Source organism: Heptranchias perlo, unplaced genomic scaffold, assembly GCF_035084215.1.
Source record: "Heptranchias perlo isolate sHepPer1 unplaced genomic scaffold, sHepPer1.hap1 HAP1_SCAFFOLD_266, whole genome shotgun sequence".
Taxonomy (NCBI): domain Eukaryota; kingdom Metazoa; phylum Chordata; class Chondrichthyes; order Hexanchiformes; family Hexanchidae; genus Heptranchias; species Heptranchias perlo.
The window spans coordinates 100,485-120,983 of NW_027139278.1; the positions used below are offsets into that span (position 1 = coordinate 100,485).

At 43.7% G+C, this 20,499-nt stretch overlaps 4 non-coding genes across 4 annotated transcripts; 1 reads left to right on the forward strand and 3 right to left on the reverse strand.

Moving 5' to 3' along the window:
• Positions 1-3,286: 3,286 nt before the first annotated feature.
• On the reverse strand, positions 3,287-3,359 carry trnar-acg (transfer RNA arginine (anticodon ACG)). Its single transcript has one exon. It is a non-coding gene; the product is annotated as a tRNA-Arg (tRNA).
• Positions 3,360-5,972: 2,613 nt separating this feature from the next.
• trnar-ucu (transfer RNA arginine (anticodon UCU)) lies at positions 5,973-6,064 on the forward strand. The gene is given in 2 exon segments: positions 5,973-6,009; positions 6,029-6,064. It is a non-coding gene; the product is annotated as a tRNA-Arg (tRNA).
• A 1,587-nt stretch (positions 6,065-7,651) lies between these two features.
• trnaw-cca (transfer RNA tryptophan (anticodon CCA)) lies at positions 7,652-7,723 on the reverse strand. The gene has a single exon. It is a non-coding gene; the product is annotated as a tRNA-Trp (tRNA).
• A 2,854-nt stretch (positions 7,724-10,577) lies between these two features.
• trnay-gua (transfer RNA tyrosine (anticodon GUA)) lies at positions 10,578-10,671 on the reverse strand. Its single transcript has 2 exons — positions 10,635-10,671; positions 10,578-10,613 (listed from the first exon to the last, which is right to left on the reverse strand). It is a non-coding gene; the product is annotated as a tRNA-Tyr (tRNA).
• Positions 10,672-20,499: the final 9,828 nt, after the last annotated feature.

Sequence of the window (20,499 nt, forward strand, 5' to 3'; positions counted from 1 at the left end):
GAACGGTACCATAATTAGTTTGTTTAGCAGCCTTGTGACCCGCCCACCACTTTATTTGATCGACTACTGGACTCGTTTCCTTCCATCCGTTCCTGATCATTGCACTTTGATATTTTAAATTAGCCTCTTGGACTCGTTTTACAACAGAGACACTTGTGGGCAGAGCCGGGACGTCCGGAGGAAGGGGTTTCCCCTCGTTACTCATGTCAATCATTACGTATATCCTTATGCTCTATTTTATACTTTAATTTATTTTACTCTAATCTTATACTTTAATCGGCACAAACGTATCACCTTATACTCTAATTTATACACACTCACTGGTCCCCGGATCACGATCCTGTGGTGGTTGTCGTTCCCTTCGCCTACTTAATCCTGGCCGCCACGTGGGACTCGGTCCTCTTAATTCAGGCTCAGGCTCGGTGTTTGAGATAAACCACCACCCTTGTCCGTGTCCATCACCACGTGACTCTCAAAATCCAACCTTATACTGTATCGGAATAGCGGCATAAACTTATACTCTAAGCAAACAAACACTTACACTATATCTTATAAACCTACAGGTCTAGTCAATTCCGTCAATCCGTGGTCTCCGTGAGGAATTTTACTACGTGGATAATTTTAATACTGCGGCAAGTGCCACTGCCAATCCTGTCTCCAATAATGAGTCGAGCCCCTACCATAGGCTACCGGCCTGACCCTCGAGGGCTTTATGCAGGGGCACCCCCCATCTGGAGTACAGGGCTATCCTGTTTCACTATACCACGTACCCTCCAATACAGGATCCGTTAGCCTACCTGCAGCGCAGTATCCCACTTCTGACACCAACTGTTAGACTCGAATTTTTGGAGCAAAACCAGACGGAGACTGAACTGCTGACAAAGTTAAAGTTTATTAGAAAGCTTTGTGCACAAAGGGAGAGTGGTCAGCTTCCTCAAGCTCGTGACTAACTCTCAAAGGAACATCAGCACTACAAGCATGTTTATACCTTTCAATAAGCAACACCCACCTGCTGTGAAAGGTGAGGGTACATGTTTACATAACTACAGTGGGTTTCATTGGGTGGTATAGTCTGCCACTCACTTGTCAGGGGCTACCTTGGATCGTCCCATGACTTTAAACATCTCACATTCCTGAGGAGGACCCTTATCAGTAAACACATAAGTCCCAAACATTGAGACTGGGCGGGGGTCTTCACAAGTCCTGAGCAGCTCATCCCTCACTCCCTTTTGTGCTGGGGTGACCTTGGAGATATCCACCGCTTCTCCCTTAATCATCCCAAGTGAGTTAGTTAGGATAAACAATGTCCTTGAGTAAACATTCCTTAGTGTGTTCTGGAGATAAGCGAGGGGGTGGCCATAAATCCAACAAACCTGCCTTTGTCAGCTTATACAGTGTGGGTTACGAACTGCTCCCATAATGGTCAAGTATCCCATCATGCTTTGCTGCTGCCTAAATGCGACATGTGCGATTTAACTATCGAATTTTTGTGAGGATAGGAGTGGCTAATCATTCTTTATTATATATATATCAGGTTAGGTGAGGGGAGGCTGGAGGTTTTGGATCTGTGTTCACAAGCGTATTTTTCCAGTCCAACAACAGTGAGGAGGAGAGTGACAGGACAAAGACAGGTTGGTGGAATGGGCAGAAACATGGCAGATGAAATTTAACGCAAAGAAGTGCGAAGCGATACATTTTGGTGGAAGAACGAGGAGAGGAGAAATAAACTGAAGGGCACAATTCGAAAGGAGCTGCAGGAACCGAGAAATCTGGGGGTTCATGTGAACAAATCTTTAAAGATGGCCGGGCAGATTGAGAAAGCGGTTAAAGAAGCATACAGGATCGTGGGCTTTACAAATAGAGGCATAAAGTACATAAGGAAGGAAGTTATGATGAACCTTTATAAAACACTGGTTCGGCCACAACTGCAGTATTGTGTCCAGTTCTTGGCACCGCACTTTAGGAAGGATGTGAAGGCCTTTGAGAAGATGCAGAACAGATTTATTAGAAAGGTTCCAGGAATGAGGGACTTCAGTAACGTGGATAGACTGGAGAAGCTGGGGTTGTTCTCCTTAGAGCAGAGAATGTTGAGAGGATATTTCATCGATGTTTTTAAAAACATGAAGATTCTAGACAGAGTGGATCGAGAGAAACTGCTCCCATGGGCGGAAGGGTCAAGAACCAGAGGACAAAGATTTATGGAGATTGCAAAAGAATCAAAGTCAACATGAGGAAAAACGCTTTTGCACAGCGAGTGGTTAAGATCTGGAACTCATTGCCTAAGTGAGTGCTGTAGGCAGGGTGTGACAAGCTGGATTGCTCTTGCAGAGTGCCAGCACGGACTCGACGTGCCGAACGGTCTCCCTCCGTGCTGTCACCATTCAATGATTCTGGGATTCAACGAGGCAGAAACAAAATAACTCAAACTTGTGAAACCCGAGATCTTTAGATCTTTATTCTAACGCCCTCCCAACTGAGCGATTACCGTCCCACTGCAAGTTGAACTTTGTGTCATTATGTTGGAAGAAAATATAACCCCAGGAGGAATTACCCCTCCCGGTCAATCCGCACTTCATGAATAAACATCGCACTCATATATACTCACCCACAGTTCATATATAAACATCACACTCATATATACACACCCACAGTTCAGATATAAACATCGCACTCATATATACACACCCACAGTTCATATATAAACATCACACTCATATATACACACCCACAGTTCAGAGAAATATCTCACTCATATATACACACCCACAGTTTATAACAGAACAGCGAACTCCTAATCCACACCCAATTTATATTTACTCAAAGTCCTGTTCACAGCTCTCACCAAAGTCTGAACACTGAAAGTTGAACTGTTTTCCAGATACTGTCCGTCCTACTTTGTAATTTTAGCATCGGATTTTATGCAGACCGGCAAAGGGAGCGGAAGAGCGGTCCTGGTGGTGAATGCTGCTTCGAACGGAAGTCTCGGTGTCCAGGAGCTGGCGGGGATTGGAAAGCTCTTGTGTCACACGAAGTGTCTGAAAGGCCCGGATACACCTGAAGGTTATCAGTGCGGTGCCCACACCTCGTGCTGTAATGTTAGCGAGCCGGACATCAACTTAAAAGGCGGCGTGTTCGAAACACATTGTGGTCACAGTTTCATTCAAAACATAACTGAACCGAAATAATTGAAAATGGAATGTTTTCGTCGCTGATTCACCACAAACAATATTTTATTATGAAATTTGATTCTCAGTTCCCCAGTGTCAGAGGGAAAATTGCATAAATTCGAGCCAGGTAGGAGTCGAACCTACAATCTTCTGATCCGTGGTCAGACGCGTTATCCATTGCGCCACTGGCCCAGCCGATGACTAATGTGTTTTATTTCATTTTTCATTCAGAATCAACCCAAAGATTGACACAGAGAGATAAACACAGCGAGAGATGCAGACAGTGTCGGTGAACACAGCGAAATAGACAAGAGATATAGAAATGTACCAAACGGCCTCAAACTCCACCAGACAGTGGCGGGTATCTGACAGGTATCAGTGAGAGGAGGTGGTGAAGTTGCAGTTTGATTTGGCTCCGTGGCTGAGCTGCTCAAAGTGCCCGTTTGGTCGGGGCCTTTTGTGATATTTACCCAATTTGTGAATTAAGCAACAAAATAACACAGAGCGGTATTTGTATTAGTTGCGGAGCCAACAAGGAAAGGATTCCAGATCTGCAGTATGTAAGTGTTCCTGCATTGTACAGGCGGACCTCTCACAATGTGTCCGAAACACCTTTTGAGGATATTGCTCCAGAGGGCTGATTGTACAAACTTCTTTACTTACAACCAGCAACCGAATCACCATGAAGAGTTGCTGAGCGAAGCTCGTTTCGGAGCAGTTTTCGCTGTTCAGCTTTTGTAAAATTGGTTGAAACTCATTTTGAACACATCTTAGTATCAATGAGAAGGTCAGGCACAGGATTGTTGGGATGGAACCGTCTCTAACAATAAGTACAAAGTATAATGGATTATAAAGTGAAAAAGCCAATCCAATCTCTCAGTCTCTCTCTCTCTCACTTTCTCGGTGAGTGAACGTAAACCAACAGAAGAAGCTAAAACAAAGAACTGTTTCCTTTTCCATCGGGCGAGTACAGTTGAAGAGAATGATTTCTGTTTCCTGCTGGACCAATAACTGGAATGAGCAGTGTATCTGGTTCCCATGGTACCCAGTGAAACATCCACGTTTATATCTCCCATTTACACTGATACCTTCCTTCCTCACTAATTATAGGACACTTTTGGTCAGGTTCAATCACACTTCAGAAGTCCAGAAGCGCAAAGAAAGGTCGACACCTCATGGTGACGTAACCTACAGGTGAGGGAGGTTTGCAGGTTTACCTGGAGCTGAAAATGGATAAACTCCTTCCAATGTACAAACTCCCCTCACCAACAGTAATTCAATTCTAACTGATCTGAGACTTTGGGCATTTATGGTGATTATACTTTGTGGAGTTAAAGCAGCAGTAAATCCGTTGTGTGTTGTATACATAGCCGTTCAGTCAATATAAAACATTGTCATCCGACCGACTATGAGCAATGCCACAGGGGGTATGTTGGGTTACGGACAGTTCCGCCTCCAGCAGTTGTTCTCTCGGTCACACATCCGGCATCACCTCTCGGTCTCACACTTCAGAGTCACGCCTGAATATAAACACATTTCTGTTTCAGACTTTTACATGGAGATCAACAATTCACAATTCAAGATGTAGGGAACAAACAAATCAAATATTTAAGAACGTTAACAGATAGAAAATTCACCATAAATGACTGAGGAAAAAATGAAGCAAACGGATCAAGATGAACAATTAACAAAAGGTAACAATTAAAGAAAGGAGAAGGGGAACTGATCATATCGCCCCAAATAGTTTTTGAAAAATCCTTTGGTTTTTAGGGACGTACATCTAGAAATATTTTTCGTAACATCATAAAGACAATTAGAATACAACTTTCACAAAGTAGGGATTAATCTTACTTATACGATAGCGTGTTATTCGTTTGTAAAATCTGCAATTGTTTTACCATTCTTTAAGTTTAGAGGGATGCTCTGAATATATGTTCTACATTGAAACGTAAGTGGATTAATACAATAAAATGTGGAAGTTTTTTTATGAACATGAAGAGTTGCTTTTCCATGTTGGATATCGCGATATATTTATTGACACAACTGACATTTGTGAAATGATGGAATGTATTTATTTCTATATCTGTACGGGTAAGGAAATCCCCACTGGATCATTTCCAGGAACCAGTCAAGAACTTAAATTAGTTTGTCAAACCCAAAACACCCGTTGGGAATTGCTGATTGAAAATTTGAATGGAAATCGAGACCATCACAAAGTATTGGAACAAATATACCCGCTGAGGTTTCGGGGTTGTTACTGATTTATTTCTATCACTGAGTAACCTATTTTAAACAGGGTGAAACTACAAATCTAATGATAAGGGTCTGGGTTGGAGAAGGAACAGATGAAAGTATCAAATTTAATTACACTGATTCCACAAACACTGCACACCACATCCCTTAAACATTGTGAACTGTCTCTACATAAAACTGGAGAGGGTGTAAATAGAAAGTAACAGAAAAAAAGCTCATTAATGTGTCAAATTTAATTTTGATATTGTTGCACAAACACTGAACATCCCATCGCTAAAACACTGTCCCGATCTAAAATCAGTCGGCAGGGCCCTGAGACACAGTGAAAATGCTGTGATTTCAACCTGGTTCAAAACACGCAGCCTTCTGATGTGGAGTCAGACGCGACTGTTCTTGCACCAGGCCCACAACAAGCGGCTGGAGCCGGATCCATTGGAGGGCGATCGGTGCAGACTGCCGCCCCGGCTCTCGGAATGTGAGAGGCGGGAACAGGAGCAGCCTGACCGCCTCAACCACAGCACAGGATCCCGCTCTCCCTCACATCGTATAACTGACTCTGTGGCGCAATGGACAGCGTGTTGGACTTCTACTTAATGATTGGTGGAGATATTCAAAGGTTGTGGGTTCGAGTCCCGCCAGAGTTGGATTTTAGTTCACGGATCGGGAGCTGGGAAGTGAAACTTTGCAGCAAATCCGCAACCGGATCATTGATGTCCGTCAAGGATGTGAAACTGCCCCCTGCACTTCATCTTGCACAAATGGCTCCAGTCACACCCGGATTTATGATTCTTAATCCACTCTGAGCTGGATTGGCGAAACTCTCTCAAGGAGGAGACTCATCATCTGCTCAGACCGAAAGTCAATCTGCTGGACTTCCGGCTCTGTCAGACTGAATGTTCCTTCAGACAGGTTTCTCACTGGACACATGCATCCTGCTGCCGTGTGAGCATTGGTGCTTGAGGGGTAGAATTCTTGCTTGTAGTAATTCTATTCCTGTAAAACTAGCTCCTGAAGTGTAGGATGGAAAGTGTCCTGGCTGAGCGGTCGAAGGCGCTGGTTTAAAGCTCCAGTTAAATCCCACGATTTGTGGATGGATCAAAATCATAGTTTGTGTCTCCAAAACCGCGGCGTCCCTCCTGTAAACAAGTAATACTGAACATCTCATCTGCGATTGCAACAGCGCAGTCCGGAGGAACCACATGGCAATTCAAATAAGATGCATTTTGGAACAAACTAATTGTACCTTCAACTCCGGTCGAAATGTTCACAAGCAAAAGGATTGTTTGATCTCCGTGAGACTCGAATTAACAATCTCGGTATTTCCCGACCCTGTCCTGTCAGATAAGGACCGCGCACTGACCGATTGCGCCGCTGGAGCCCGGTCACTCTGATCACCTGTCCCACTCTGCTGGAAAGAATCTTAAGGTGAGAGGCCCGAACCTGTGGAAACGTGTCCAGTCACTGTGATGAAACTAATATCTGCACTTCCACTTTCAGCTCCTTTCACATCCTCTGCTCCATCGCACGACAATCGGGTTTTCTGCGAACAGGTCAAAATGAACATTGCCAGAAATTCTATCAGTCGTGAGATTTGAACCCAGCGCCCACGCAGTGATTGGATTTATTGTCTTAAAGCAGTGAGCTCCGTTCACACAACGCCTCGCCAGTCTTTCACATTTTGTTTAATGCCCAAATAAATAAATTGGAGCTAATTGAGCGCATTTACCCCGTGCTGGGGTTGTTCTCCTTCGAGCAGAGAAGGTTCAGAGGAGATTTGATAGAAGTGTTCAAAGTCATGAAGGGTTTCGATAAAGTTAATAAAGAGAAGCTGTTCCCATTGGCGGAAGTGTCGAGAACCAGAGGACACAGATTTGAGGTGATTGCAAAAGAACCAAAGGCGACATGAGGAAAATCTTTTTTACGCTGCGAATGGTTTTGATCTGGAATACGCTGCCTGAAAGGGCGGTGGAAGCAGATTCAATCGTGGCTTTTAAAAAGGAATTTGATAAATACTTGAAGGGGAAATGCAGGGCCACGGGGAAAGGGACGGGGAATGGGACCAATGGGATTGGTCTTACAAAAGTCAGGTAAGGGATTGATGGGTTGAATGGCCTCCTTCTGTGGTGTGTTCATTCTGTGATAAATATTATTTTACACACAGTGAACAGACCATCCCTGAAAGACTGCCCCGCGATAAAACAGAGTGACACTGAAACGTTGCGAAAATGCAATGACCCCGACGTGATTCGAACACGCATCCTTCTGATCTGGAGTCAGACACGCTACCGTTGCGCCACGAGGTCCACAGCGCCCACCTGGAGCCGGATCCATAGGAGGGAGATCGGTACCGACCGCCACAGGGACTCGAAGAGGCGGAAGCAGCAGCAGCAACAGCGCAGGAGCCCCGCTCTCCAATCCAGCCGTTACCAGCGGAGAGCTGCCAGTCCCGGCCTGAGCCCTGTCTGGGAGCCGCCTGCCATTCAGTCTTCACAGAACGGGACCGATCCAGTTTCAGCTCACACACAAGCTCAGGAATCCCACTCCTGACAGGTTCATTTATTTAAACCTTGTTTAGATTCAGTGAATTGGGATTTAATTCAATCCTCATCTGCCCGCCGCTCTGTCAGTTCAGGACTTTATTTAAACCGACACTTGGAGCTCTGTTTCACAGGGTGCCGGCTGTTAAAGCATTTCTCAGTCCCACCACGAACACTTTTTGCTGCTAACATCTGTTTAATACAAAGTTCCCAGGAACGAGGGGATTTCTCCTGGGTACTGAGTTCGAGTTGAGGAACAATCGAGGTCCGATTACACTACTTGGTGTATTCTATAGGCCACCAGCTGGTGGGACGGATATAGAGGAGCAAATTTGCAGGGAAATAACAGAGTTGCAAAAGCCATAGAGTTGTGATAACAGGTGATTTAAACTATCCTAATATAGACTGGAATAACAATAATATAAGGCGCAAAGTAGGGGAAGAATTTTTGAAATGTGTTCAGGATAACTTTCTCGACCAGTACGTTTCTGGCCCACTGAGGAAGGAGGCATTGCTGGACTTGGTTCAAGGGAATGAGGCGGGCCAAGTGGAGCAAGTGTCAGTGGGGGAGCATTTCGGGAGCAGCGATCAGTATCATTAGGATTAGAATAGCTATGGAAATGGACTCTGTCCACTCTAAAGTAAAAGTACTCAATTGGAGGAGGGTCAATTTCAGTGTGATGAGAACAGATCTGGCCCCGGTAAATTGGAATTAAAGATTGTCAGGCAAAACTATAATTGGGCAGTGGGCGGCATTTAAAAAGATGATTCGGGTACAGAGAAGGTACATTCCAACGAGGTAGAAAGGTAGGGCAACACAAGCTCAGGAATCCCACTCCTGACAGGTTCATTTATTTAAACCTTGTTTAGATTCAGTGAATTGGGATTTAATTCAATCCTCATCTGCCCGCCGCTCTGTCAGTTCAGGACTTTATTTAAACCGATACTTGGAGCTCTGTTTTACAGGGTGCCGGCTGTTAAAGCATTTCTCACTAAAGCCAGAGCTCCCTGGATAATAAGAGAGATAGAGAGTAAGATGAAGCGGGAAACATAAAAGCGAATCAAAAAGTCTTCTACAGACATGTTAACAGTAAACGGGTAGTCAGAGGAGGGGTGGGGACGATTAGGGACCATAAAGGAGATCTACTCATGGAGGCAGTGGGCATGGCCTGAGGTCCTAAATGAGTACTTCGCATTGTTCTTTACCAAGGAAGAAGATGCTGCCAGATTCTCGGTAAAGGAAGATATAGTTAAGATACTGGATGGGCTAAAAAATGAGAAAGAAGAGGTACTAGAAAGGCTAAATGTACTTAAAATAGATAAGTCACCTGGTCGGTACTTCCCTCAGCAACCGAGGATGCATCCCATCCGGACCAGATGACGGATCTACTTTAAGTACAGCCAGCCTTTCCAGTACCTCCTCTTTATAATTTTTTAGCCAATCCAGTATCTCGACAACATCTTCCTTTACTGACACTCTGGCAGCATCTTCTTCCTTGGGAAAGACAGATGCAATGTATTTATTTTGTACCTCCGCCATGCCCACTGCCTCCCACTGCTACTAATTCGTTATAATCTGGGCCAGTGGTGCAATGGATAACGCATTAGGTTCGATTCCGACCTGGCTTGGATTTTTTCATGCAAAATTTTATGGCCTTCAATACCTTGCAAGCTGTCCTACTTGGTGGTGCTGCCTGGCTCCATACCTGGTAAGTGCCTTCTCAGTGCAGCAAGCAGTGCATCAGTGTCATAATCTGAAGGTCCTGAATTCAATCTTCAGAGAAGGCATCAAGGATTACGAAGCTTTTTTTCCATCTCTCACCTCATCTTTCCATCTTTGCTGCATCGCAAAATCAAGAACTTTTGTTTACTGCAGCACATCAAAAGATTTGCTGCCCCTTGATCTCTCTGTACCCAAACACACAGTGAAGTTTAGGAAGTCCATGGGCAATGGACTCACTGACAACACTCTTGTTTCTGTATAATGGCACCAAGACAAACGGTGAGTGGAGAATATAATCAACGATCCCGCTACCTCTCACAGGCCAAGTGAGCGCTCCACCAGTTGAGCTAATTCCTCGTTTGCTGTTTGTAAATCGCCCCTCACAGTTCCTGCCTCACACTCGCCTTCAAGCTGCTCCAAGACCAGCAGAGAAATCTTGCCTTGGGTTGCCACTCCCTGAATATATTAAATACTTTGCTCCAATCGGCGGTGTCGAGCATCAGCAAGTGAGGAACAGCAGAACGGGAAGCCACAGCAATCATGAGCGATGCTGAGAAGAGCCCGAGCCTGCGGAAGGAAGACGAGGTCACCGGAAAGCAACAGCCGCCCGAGCTCGAGGAGCAGCGAGAGCCCTGACTGACTGACTGATCGAAGACCATTTTGCCTGAAATTGAAGGCGATTTGAAGTGTTGCTGCTCAAAGGCACTCCCTGCTGGTGAGCAGAGGGAAATGCTCGAGTGAAACAGCCGTGCTCGGGCAGACACAGAAAGCTTTCAGGTTTTGGAAAGGAAAAGAGGCGTCCTGTGAATGAGTGACAACATGTTAATCTGTGAGCTGCCTGTGAAGTTCAGAGAGTGACCTCGAGGTAATTGCTGCTTATTCCAAAATCACACTCACTCCTTCGAGCCGGAATTGAACCAGCGACCTAAGGATGACTTTATTTTGTTTTATTCACTACAGTCCTCCGCTCTACCAGCTGAGCTATCGAAGGGAAGTGATAAACAGTGTTGTCTTTGGTGATTGTTCACCGTGCGCCTGTTGACACGTTCAGACTCGTGGAGTCCGGTGCTGATCGAAGACTTCTTTTGCCTGAAAGCGAGAGCTGAGTGTTTTGAAGTATTGCTGCTCAAAAGCACTCCCTGCTGGTGAGCAGAGGCAGAGCAGCCTTGTTTGGGCAGACACAGAAAGTTTTCAGGTTTGAGAAAGGAAAAGAGACGTCCTGTGCCTTCATGGCAACATGTTAATCTGTGAGGTGCCTGTAAAGTTCAGAGAGCGACCTTGAACTAATTGCTGCTTATTGCAAAATCACACGTTCTCCTTCGAGCAGGAATTGAACAAATGACGGAAGGATGACTTTGTCTTATTTTCCACGACAGTCTTGTCGCTCGACCAGCTGAGGTATCGAAGGGAAGCGGCAAAAATGTTTCACTTTGGAGATTGTTCACCGTGCACCTTTGACACACCCGGACTCGTGGATTCCAGTGCTCATGACTGAGGCTGACTCGGTACCTGCTCATACCGCAGTGCTGTGGGAGTGGGAGCTGCTCCGTGTTCTCCACAGCCTGGGCCAGTGACACAATGAATAATGGGACTGATTATTGATCTGGAGATTGTGGGTTCAAGTTTACGGAGGGTGTAAAGTGGAAGGCCGGGCCTGGAGAGCATTGGAATAGTCGAGTCTGGAGGTAAACAAAGGCACGGATGAGGGTTTCAGCAGCAGAACCTCATTCTGGAAGTTGGGATTTGTTTCTGCTGATGTTAATAACCGCTATAACTGGGCTGAAATTCAATATTCTGGATCGATGTCAAATAAATCAACTTTATTTCAAACAGAATGGGTCAATTACTTGATGAATTCAAGATAAGAGACTAATTGATGTCCTCATTACCGATTAATATGCCTTTTCTCCTTTCTCACTGTAGATTATTTCAGTTCTCATACCTTCAATTACTCTCATGGCCAAGTCCCAGCTCCCCGGTCCTTCCCGAGTGCCTCTCCCAGCCTTGGGATCCAGGGAAGGTATCAGTAATGTACCCGGGATCACTAAACACAAAACCCAGTCTGTGAATCACTTTCAGCTGCTGGACTTATCGTGTGTCCCACAGCATCTCTCTCACCTTCGATGTGTGAATAGAGCATCAGGCCTGGGAATCTCGTCTTCAATTTAAATACACTCAGCAAATGTATTTAACAAAATACAAACAAGTAAACACATCACGGCCCAATAATCCAGCACTAAATTCAAAGGAGTAAGTCTGTTATCAAACTCCTTGAGTGGACAGAATAAAGAAAAATCCCAACTCTAAGATCCCCTCGAATCCTTTGCAAATTCCTTACAAATCTTGACAATAATCAACAAGTCTAATTGAATGTTGACCTTTATCTCGAGTGGGGTTGGAATACAGAAGTGATGCTTCAGTTGTAATTTGTAAACAATTTTACAACACCAAGTTATAGTCCCGCAATTTTATTTTAAATTCACAAGCTTTCGGAGATTTTCTCCTTCCTCAGGCAAATGTTTGCCTGAGGAAGGAGAAAATCTCCGAAAGCTTGTGAATTTAAAATAAAATTGCTGGACTATAACTTGGTGTTGTAAAATTGTTTACAATTGTCAACCCCAGTCCATCACCGGCATCTCCACATCAGTTGTAATGAACCTTGGTCAGACCCCACCTGGAGAACTGGGCACCGAACCGAGGGAGAGATAAATCGGCCTTAGAAAAGGTACAGTGCAGATTCACCAGAATGATGCCGGGGTTAAAAGGGTTAAATTATGAGGACGGGTGGCATAAACTTGGTTTTTATTCCCATGAGTTCAGAACATTGGGATGTGACCTCATCGAGGTGTTTAAAATAATAAAGGGATTCAATAAGGCAGATACAGAGAAATGATTTCTTCTTGTGGGGGGGGGGGGAATTCAGAACAAGAGGGAATAAGAAATCGGAGCAGGAGTGGGCCATATGGCCCCTCGAGGCTGCTCTGCCATTCAGTAAGAACATGGCTGATCTTCGACCTTAACTCCACTTTCCTGCCCGATTTCTTGGTGTCCAAAAATGTCTCAATCTCATTCTTGAAAATAATCAATGACTGAGCATCCACAGCCCTCTGGGGTAGAGAATTCCAAAGATTCACCACCCTCTGAGTGAAGAAATGTTTCCTAATTTCAGTCCTAAATGGCCGATCCCTTATCCTGAGACTATGCCCCCTGGTTCTCGACTCTCCAGCAAGGGGAAACAGCCTCTTCCCTATCAAGCCCTCGAAGATTTTTTGACGTTTCAACGAGATCACCTCTCATTCTTCTAAACTTCAGGCAATATAGGGCCATTCAGCCCAATCTCTCCACATGCAACAAACCTCTCATCCCAGGAATCAATCTAGTGAACCTTCATTGCACCCCCTCTAATCAAGGATATCCTTCCTCAGGTGAGGAGACCAAAACTGTACATAGTACTCCAGGTGTGGTCTCACCAAAGCCCGATATAATTGCAGCAAGACTTCCTTACTCTTATTCTCCAAACCCCTTGCAATAAAGGCCAACGTACTATTTGCTTTCCTAATTGCTTGCTGGATCTGCATGTTAACTTTATGTGATCCGTGTACAAGGACATCCAAATCCCTCTGAACACCAATAATTCTTAATCTCTCATCTTTTAAATAATATTCTGCTTTTCTATTCTTCCTACCAAAGTGAATAATTTCACATTTCCCCACATTATACTCCATCTGCCACCTTCTTGATAATATTAAAATTAGAGCTGGGTCATTTATGAGCAAAATAAGGTAGCAATTTTTGACACAAAGTGTTGTGGAAATTACAAACTCACTTCCCTGGAAGGCTGTGGATGCTGGGGCTCGACTGAAATTTTCATTGTTGAGATCGAAAGGTTTGTGTTGTGTGAGGGTTGCAAGGGATTTTTTTTTATTCGTTCATGGGATGTGGGCATCACTGGCGAGACCAGCATTTATTGCCCATCTGTAATTGCCCTTGAGAAGGTGGTGGTGAGCCGCCTTATTGAACCGCTGCAGTCCGTGTGGTGACAGTTCTCCCACAGTGCTGTTAGGAAGGGAGTTCCAGGATTTTGACCCAGCGACGATGAAGGAACGGCGATATATTTCCAAGTCGGGATGGTGTGTGAATTGGAGAGGTGGTGTTGTTCCCATATGCCTGCTCATCTTGTCCTTCTAGATGGTAGAGATCACGAGTTTGGGATATGTTGTCGAAGAAGCCTTGGTGAGTTGCTGCAGTGCATCCTGTGGATGGTACACACTGCAGCCACGGTGCACCGGTGGTGAAGGGAGTGAATGTTTAAGGTGGTGGATGGGGTACCAATCAATCGGGCTGCTTTGTCCTGGATGGTGTCGAGCTTCTTGAGCGTTGTTGGAGCTGCACTCATCCAGGCAAGTGGAGAGTATTCCATCACACTCCTGACTTGTGCCTTGTCGATGTGGAAAGGCTTTGGGGAGTCAGGAGGTGAGTCACTAGCCACAGAATACCCAGCCTCTGACCTGCTCTTGGAGCCACAGTATTTATATGGCTGATCCAGTTAAGTTTCTGGTCAATGGTGACCCCCAGGATGTTGATGGTGGGGGATTCGGCGATGGTAATGCCGTTGAATGTCAAGGGGAGGTGGTTAGACTCTCTCTTGTTGGAGATGGTCATTGCCTGGCACTTGTCTGGCCCGAATGTTACTTGCCACTTATCAGTCCAAGGCTGGATGTTGTCCAGGTCTTGCTGCATGCGGGCACGGACTGCTTCATTATCTGAAGGGTTGCGAATGGAACTGAACACTGTGCAATCATCAGCGAACATCCCCATTTCTGACCTTATGATGGAGGGAAGGTCATTGATGAAGCTACTGAAGATGATATGGAGCAAAGGCGAGGAAATGGAGTTGTGGTACAGATTAGTCCTGATCCAATTGTATGGCGGAGCAGGATTAAGGGGCTAAATGGCGAAATCCAAATCCTGAACCCAGTCACTGACACCAATCTCCTCCTGTCTGATATAAACCAATCCCACACTCACTGACACCAATCTCCTCCTGTCTGATATAAACCAATCCCACAGTCACTGACACCAATCTCCTCCTGTCTGATATAAACCAATCCCACATTCACTGACACCAATCTCCTCCTGTCTGATATAAACCAATCCCACATTCACTGACACCAATCTCCTCCTGTCTGATATAAACCAATCCCACATTCACTGACACCAATCTCCTCCTGTCTGATATAAACCAATCCCACAGTCACTGACACCAATCTCTTCCTGTCTGAGATAAACCAACCCCACAGTCACTGACACCAATCTCCTCCACTCTGATATAAACCAACCCCATACTCACTGACACCAATCTCACTGAATGGTGGAACAGGATCGAGGGGCTGAATGGCCTACTCCTGTTCCTAATGATCCGCTGTCACACTGAAGTTGCTAACATTCCTCTTCACAGTTCTTAATGCTCCCGATCTTGGTGTTGTCAGGAAATGTTGATCTTATGCCCTTGTACCCAAGCCCAGGTCATTGCTCAATGTTGACAAGAGCAATGGTCCCAACACTGCCCCTGGGGGACACCACTGTTTACATCCCCACAGTCTGAAAAACATCCATTAACCAATACTCTGCACTTTATCAATCTTCCCATCCACACTGACCCACTCCCTGCAATACCATGAGTTTTAATCTGATCAACAAGCCTCCGGTCCGGCATCTTATCAAACACTTTTTAACAATCCATCTTCACAACATCCATTGCATTTTATCCCTACACTGTGTTATTTCCTCCAATAATGCCTGCTGTCTGTCCTGAATTAATCCGTTTTATCCCTACACTGTGTTATTTCCTCCAATAATCCCTGCTGTCTGTCCTGAATTAATCCATTTTATCCCTACACTGTGTTATTTCCTCCAATAATCCCTGCTGTCTGTCCTGAATTAATCCATTTTATCCCTACACCATGTTATTTCCTCCAATAATCCCTGCTGTCTGTCCTGAATTAATCCATTTTATCCCTACATTGTGTCATTTCCTCAAATTATCCCTGCTGTCTGTCCTGAATTAATCCATTTAATCCCTACATTGTGTTATTTCCTCCAATAATCCCTGCTGTCTGTCCTCAATTAATCCATTTTATCCCTACACTGTGTTATTTCCCCCAATAATCCCTGCTGTCTGTCCTGAATTAATCCATTTTATCCCTACACTGTGTTATTTCCTCCAATATTACCTGCTGTCTGTCCTGAATTATCCATTTTATCCCTACACTGTGTTATTTCCTCCAATAATCCCTGCTGTCTGTCCTGAATTAATCCATTTTATCCCTACACTGTGTTATTCCCTCCAATATTCCCTGCTGTCTGTCCTGAATTAATCCATTTTATCCCTACACTGTGTTATTTCCTCCAATATTCCCTGCTGTCTGCCCTGAATTAATCCATTTTATCCCTACATTGTGTCATTTCCTCAAATTATCCCTGCTGTCTGTCCTGAATTAATCCATTTTATCCCTACATTGTGTTATTTCCTCCAATAATCCCTGCTGTCTGTCCTCAATTAATCCATTTTATCCCTACACTGTGTTATTTCCCCCAATAATCCCTGCTGTCTGTCCTGAATTAATCCATTTTATCCCTACACTGTGTTATTTCCTCCAATAATCCCGGCTGTCTGTCCTGAATTAATCCATTTTATCCCTACACTGTGTTATTCCCTCCAATATTCCCTGCTGTCTGTCCTGAGTTAATCCATTTTATCCCCACACTGTGTTATTTCCTCCAATAATCCCTGCTGTCTGTCCTGAATTAATCCATTTTATCCCCACACTGTGTTATTTCCTCCAATAATCCCTGTGTCTGTCCTGAATTAATCCATTTTATACCTACACTGTGTTATTTCCTCCAATAATCTCTGCTGTCTGTCCTGAATTAATCCATTTTATCCCTACACTGTGTTATTTCCTCCAATATTCCCTGCTGTCTGTCCTGAATTAATCCATTTTATCCCTACACTGTGTTATTCCCTCCAATATTCCCTGCTGTCTGTCCTGAATTAATCCATTTTATCCCTACACTGTGTTATTTCCTCCAATATTCCCTGCTGTCTGTCCTGAATTAATCCATTTCATCCCTACACTGTGTTATTCCCTCTAATATTCCCTGCTGTCTGTCCTGAATTAATCCATTTTATACCTACACTGTGTTATTTCCTCCAATAATCGCTGCTGTCTGTCCTGAATTAATCCATTGTATCCCTACACTGTGTTATTTCCTCCAATAATCCCTGCTGTCTGTCCTGAATTAATCCATTTTATCCCTACACTGTGTTATTCCCTCCAATATTCCCTGCTGTCTGTCCTGAATTAATCCATTTCATCCCTACACTGTGTTATTCCCTCTAATATTCCCTGCTGTCTGTCCTGAATTAATCCATTTTATCCCTACACTGTGTTATTTCCTACAATAATCCCTGCTGTCTGTCCTGAATTAATCCATTTTATCCCTACACTGTGTTATTTCCTCCAATAATCCCTGCTGTCTGTCCTGAATTAATCCATTTTATCCCTACACTGTGTTATTCCCTCCAATAATCCCTGCTGTCTGTCCTGAATTAATCCATTTTATCCCTACACTGTGTTATTTCCTCCAATATTCCCTGCTGTCTGTCCTGAATTAATCCATTTTATCCCTACACTGTGTTATTTCCTCCAATAATCCCTGCTGTCTGTCCTGAATTAATCCGTTTTATCCCTACACTGTGTTATTTCCTCCAATATTCCCTGCTGTCTGTCCTGAATTAATCCATTTTATCCCTACACTGTGTTATTTCCTCCAATAATCCCTGCTGTCTGTCCTGAATTAATCCATTTTATCCCTACACTGTGTTATTTCCTCCAATAATCCCTGCTGTCTGTCCTGAATTAATCCTTTTTATCCCTACACTGTGTTATTTCCTCCAATAATCCCTGCTGTCTGTCCTGAATTAATCCATTTGATCCCCACACTGTGTTATTTCCTCCAATAATCCCTGCTGTCTGTCCTGAATTAATCCATTTTATCCCTGCACTTTGTTATTTCCTCCAATAATCCCTGCTGTCTGTCCTGAATTAATCCATTTTATCCCTGCACTTTGTTATTTCCTCCAATATTCCCTGCTGTCTGTCCTGAATTAATCCATTTTATCCCTGCACTTTGTTATTTCCTCCATTAATCCCTGCTGTCTGTCCTGAATTAATCCATTTTATCCCTGCACTGTGTTATTTCCTCCAATAATCCCTGCTGTCTATCCTGAATTAATCCATTTGATCCCCACACTGTGTTATTTCCTCCAATAATCCCTGCTGTCTGTCCTGAATTAATCCATTTTATCCCTACACTGTGTTATTTCCTCCAATAATCCCTGCTGTCTGTCCTGAATTAATCCATTTTATCCCTACACTGTGTTATTTCCTCCAATAATCCCTGCAGTCTGTCCTGAATTAATCCATTTTATCCCTGCACTGTGTTATTTCCTCCAATAATCCCTGCTGTCTGTCCTGAATTAATCCATTTTATCCCTACACTGTGTTATTTCCTCCAATAATCCCTGCTGTCTGTCCTGAATTAATCCATTTCATCCCTACACTGTGTTATTCCCTCCAATATTCCCTGCTGTCTGTCCTGAATTAATCCATTTTATCCCTACACTGTGTTATTTCCTCCAATATTCCCTGCTGTCTGTCCTGAATTAATCCATTTTATCCCTACACTGTTATTTCCACCAATAATCCCTGCTGTCTGTCCGGAATTAATCCATTTTATCCCTACACTGTGTTATTTCCTCCAATATTCCCTGCTGACTGTCCTGAATTAATCCATTTTATCCCTACACTGTTTTATTTCCTCCAATATTCCCTGCTGTCTGTCCTGAATTAATCCATTTTATCCCTACACTGTGTTATTTCCTCCAATATTCCCTGCTGTCTGTCCTGAATTAATCCATTTTATCCCTACACTGTGTTATTTCCTCCAATAATCCCTGCTGTCTGTCCTGAATTAATCCATTTTATCCCTACACTGTGTTATTTCCTCCAATAATCCCTGCTGTCTGTCCTGAATTAATCCATTCTATCCCCATACTGTGTTATTTCCTCCAATAATCCCTGCTGTCTGTCCTGAATTAATCCATTTTATGCCTACACTGTGTTATTTCCTCCAATAATCCCTGCTGTCTGTCCTGAATTAATCCATTTTATCCCTACACTGTGTTATTTCCTCCAATAATCCCTGCTGTCTGTCCTGAATTAATCCATTTTATCCCTACACTGTGTTATTTCCTCCAATATTCCCTGCTGTCTGTCCTGAATTAATCCATTTTATCCCCACACTGTGTTATTTCCTCCAATATTCCCTGCTGTCTGTCCTGAATTAATCCATTTTATCCCTACACTGTGTTATTTCCTCCAATAATCCCTGCTGTCTGTCCTGAATTCATCAATTTTATCCCTACACTGTGTTATTCCCTCCAATAATCCCTGCTGTCTGTCCTGAATTAATCCATTTGATCCCTACACTGTGTTATTTCCTCCAATATTCCCTGCTGTCTGTCCTGAATTAATCCATTTTATCCCCACACTGTGTTATTCCCTCCAATAATCCCTGCTGTCTGTCCTGAATTAATCCATTTTATCCCTACACTGTGTTATTCCCTCCAATAATCCCTGCTGTCTGTCCTGAATTAATCCATTTGATCCCTACACTGTGTTATTTCCTCCAATAATCCCTGCTGTCTGTCCTGAATTAATCCATTTTATCCCTACACTGTGTTATTCCCTCCAATAAATCATGCTGTCTGTCCTGAATTAATCCATTTTATCCCCACACTGTGTTATTTCCTCCAATATTCCCTGCTGTCTGTCCTGAATTAATCCATTTTATCCCTACACTGTGTTATTTCCTCCAATAATCCCTGCTGTCTGTCCTGAATTGATCCATTTTATCCCTACACTGTGTTATTTCCTCCAATATTCCCTGCTCTCTGTCCTGAATTAATCCATTTTATCCCTACACTGTGTTATTTCCTCCAATATTCCCTGCTCTCTGTCCTGAATTAATCCATTTTATCCCTACACTGTGTTATTTCCTCCAATAATCCCTGCTGTCTGTCCTGAATTAATCCATTTTATCCCTACACTGTGTTATTCCCTCCAATAATCCCTGCTGTCTGTCCTGAATTAATCCATTTTATCCCTACACTGTGTTATTCCCTCCAATAATCCCTGCTGTCTGTCCTGAATTAATCCATTTTATCCCTACACTGTGTTATTCCCTCCAATAATCCCTGCTGTCTGTCCTGAATTAATCCATTTTATCCCTACACTGTGTTATTCCCTCCAATAATCCCTGCTGTCTGTCCTGAATTAATCCATTTTATCCCTACACTGTGTTATTTCCTCCAATATTCCCTGCTGTCTGTCCTGAATTAATCCATTCTATCCCTACACTGTGTTATTTCCTCCAATAATCCCTGCTGTCTGTCCTGAATTAATCCATTTTCTCCCTACACTGTGTTATTTCCTCCAATAATCCCTGCTGTCTGTCCTGAATTAATCCATTTTATCCCTACACTGTGTTATTTCCTCCAATAATCCCTGCTGTCTGTCCTGAATTAATCCATTTTATCCCTACACTGTGTTATTCCCTCCAATAATCCATGCTGTCTGTCCTGAATGAATCCATTTTATCCCCACACTGTGTTATTTCCTCCAATAATCCCTGCTGTCTGTCCTGAATTAATCCATTTTATCCCTACACTGTGTTATTCCCTCCAATAATCCCT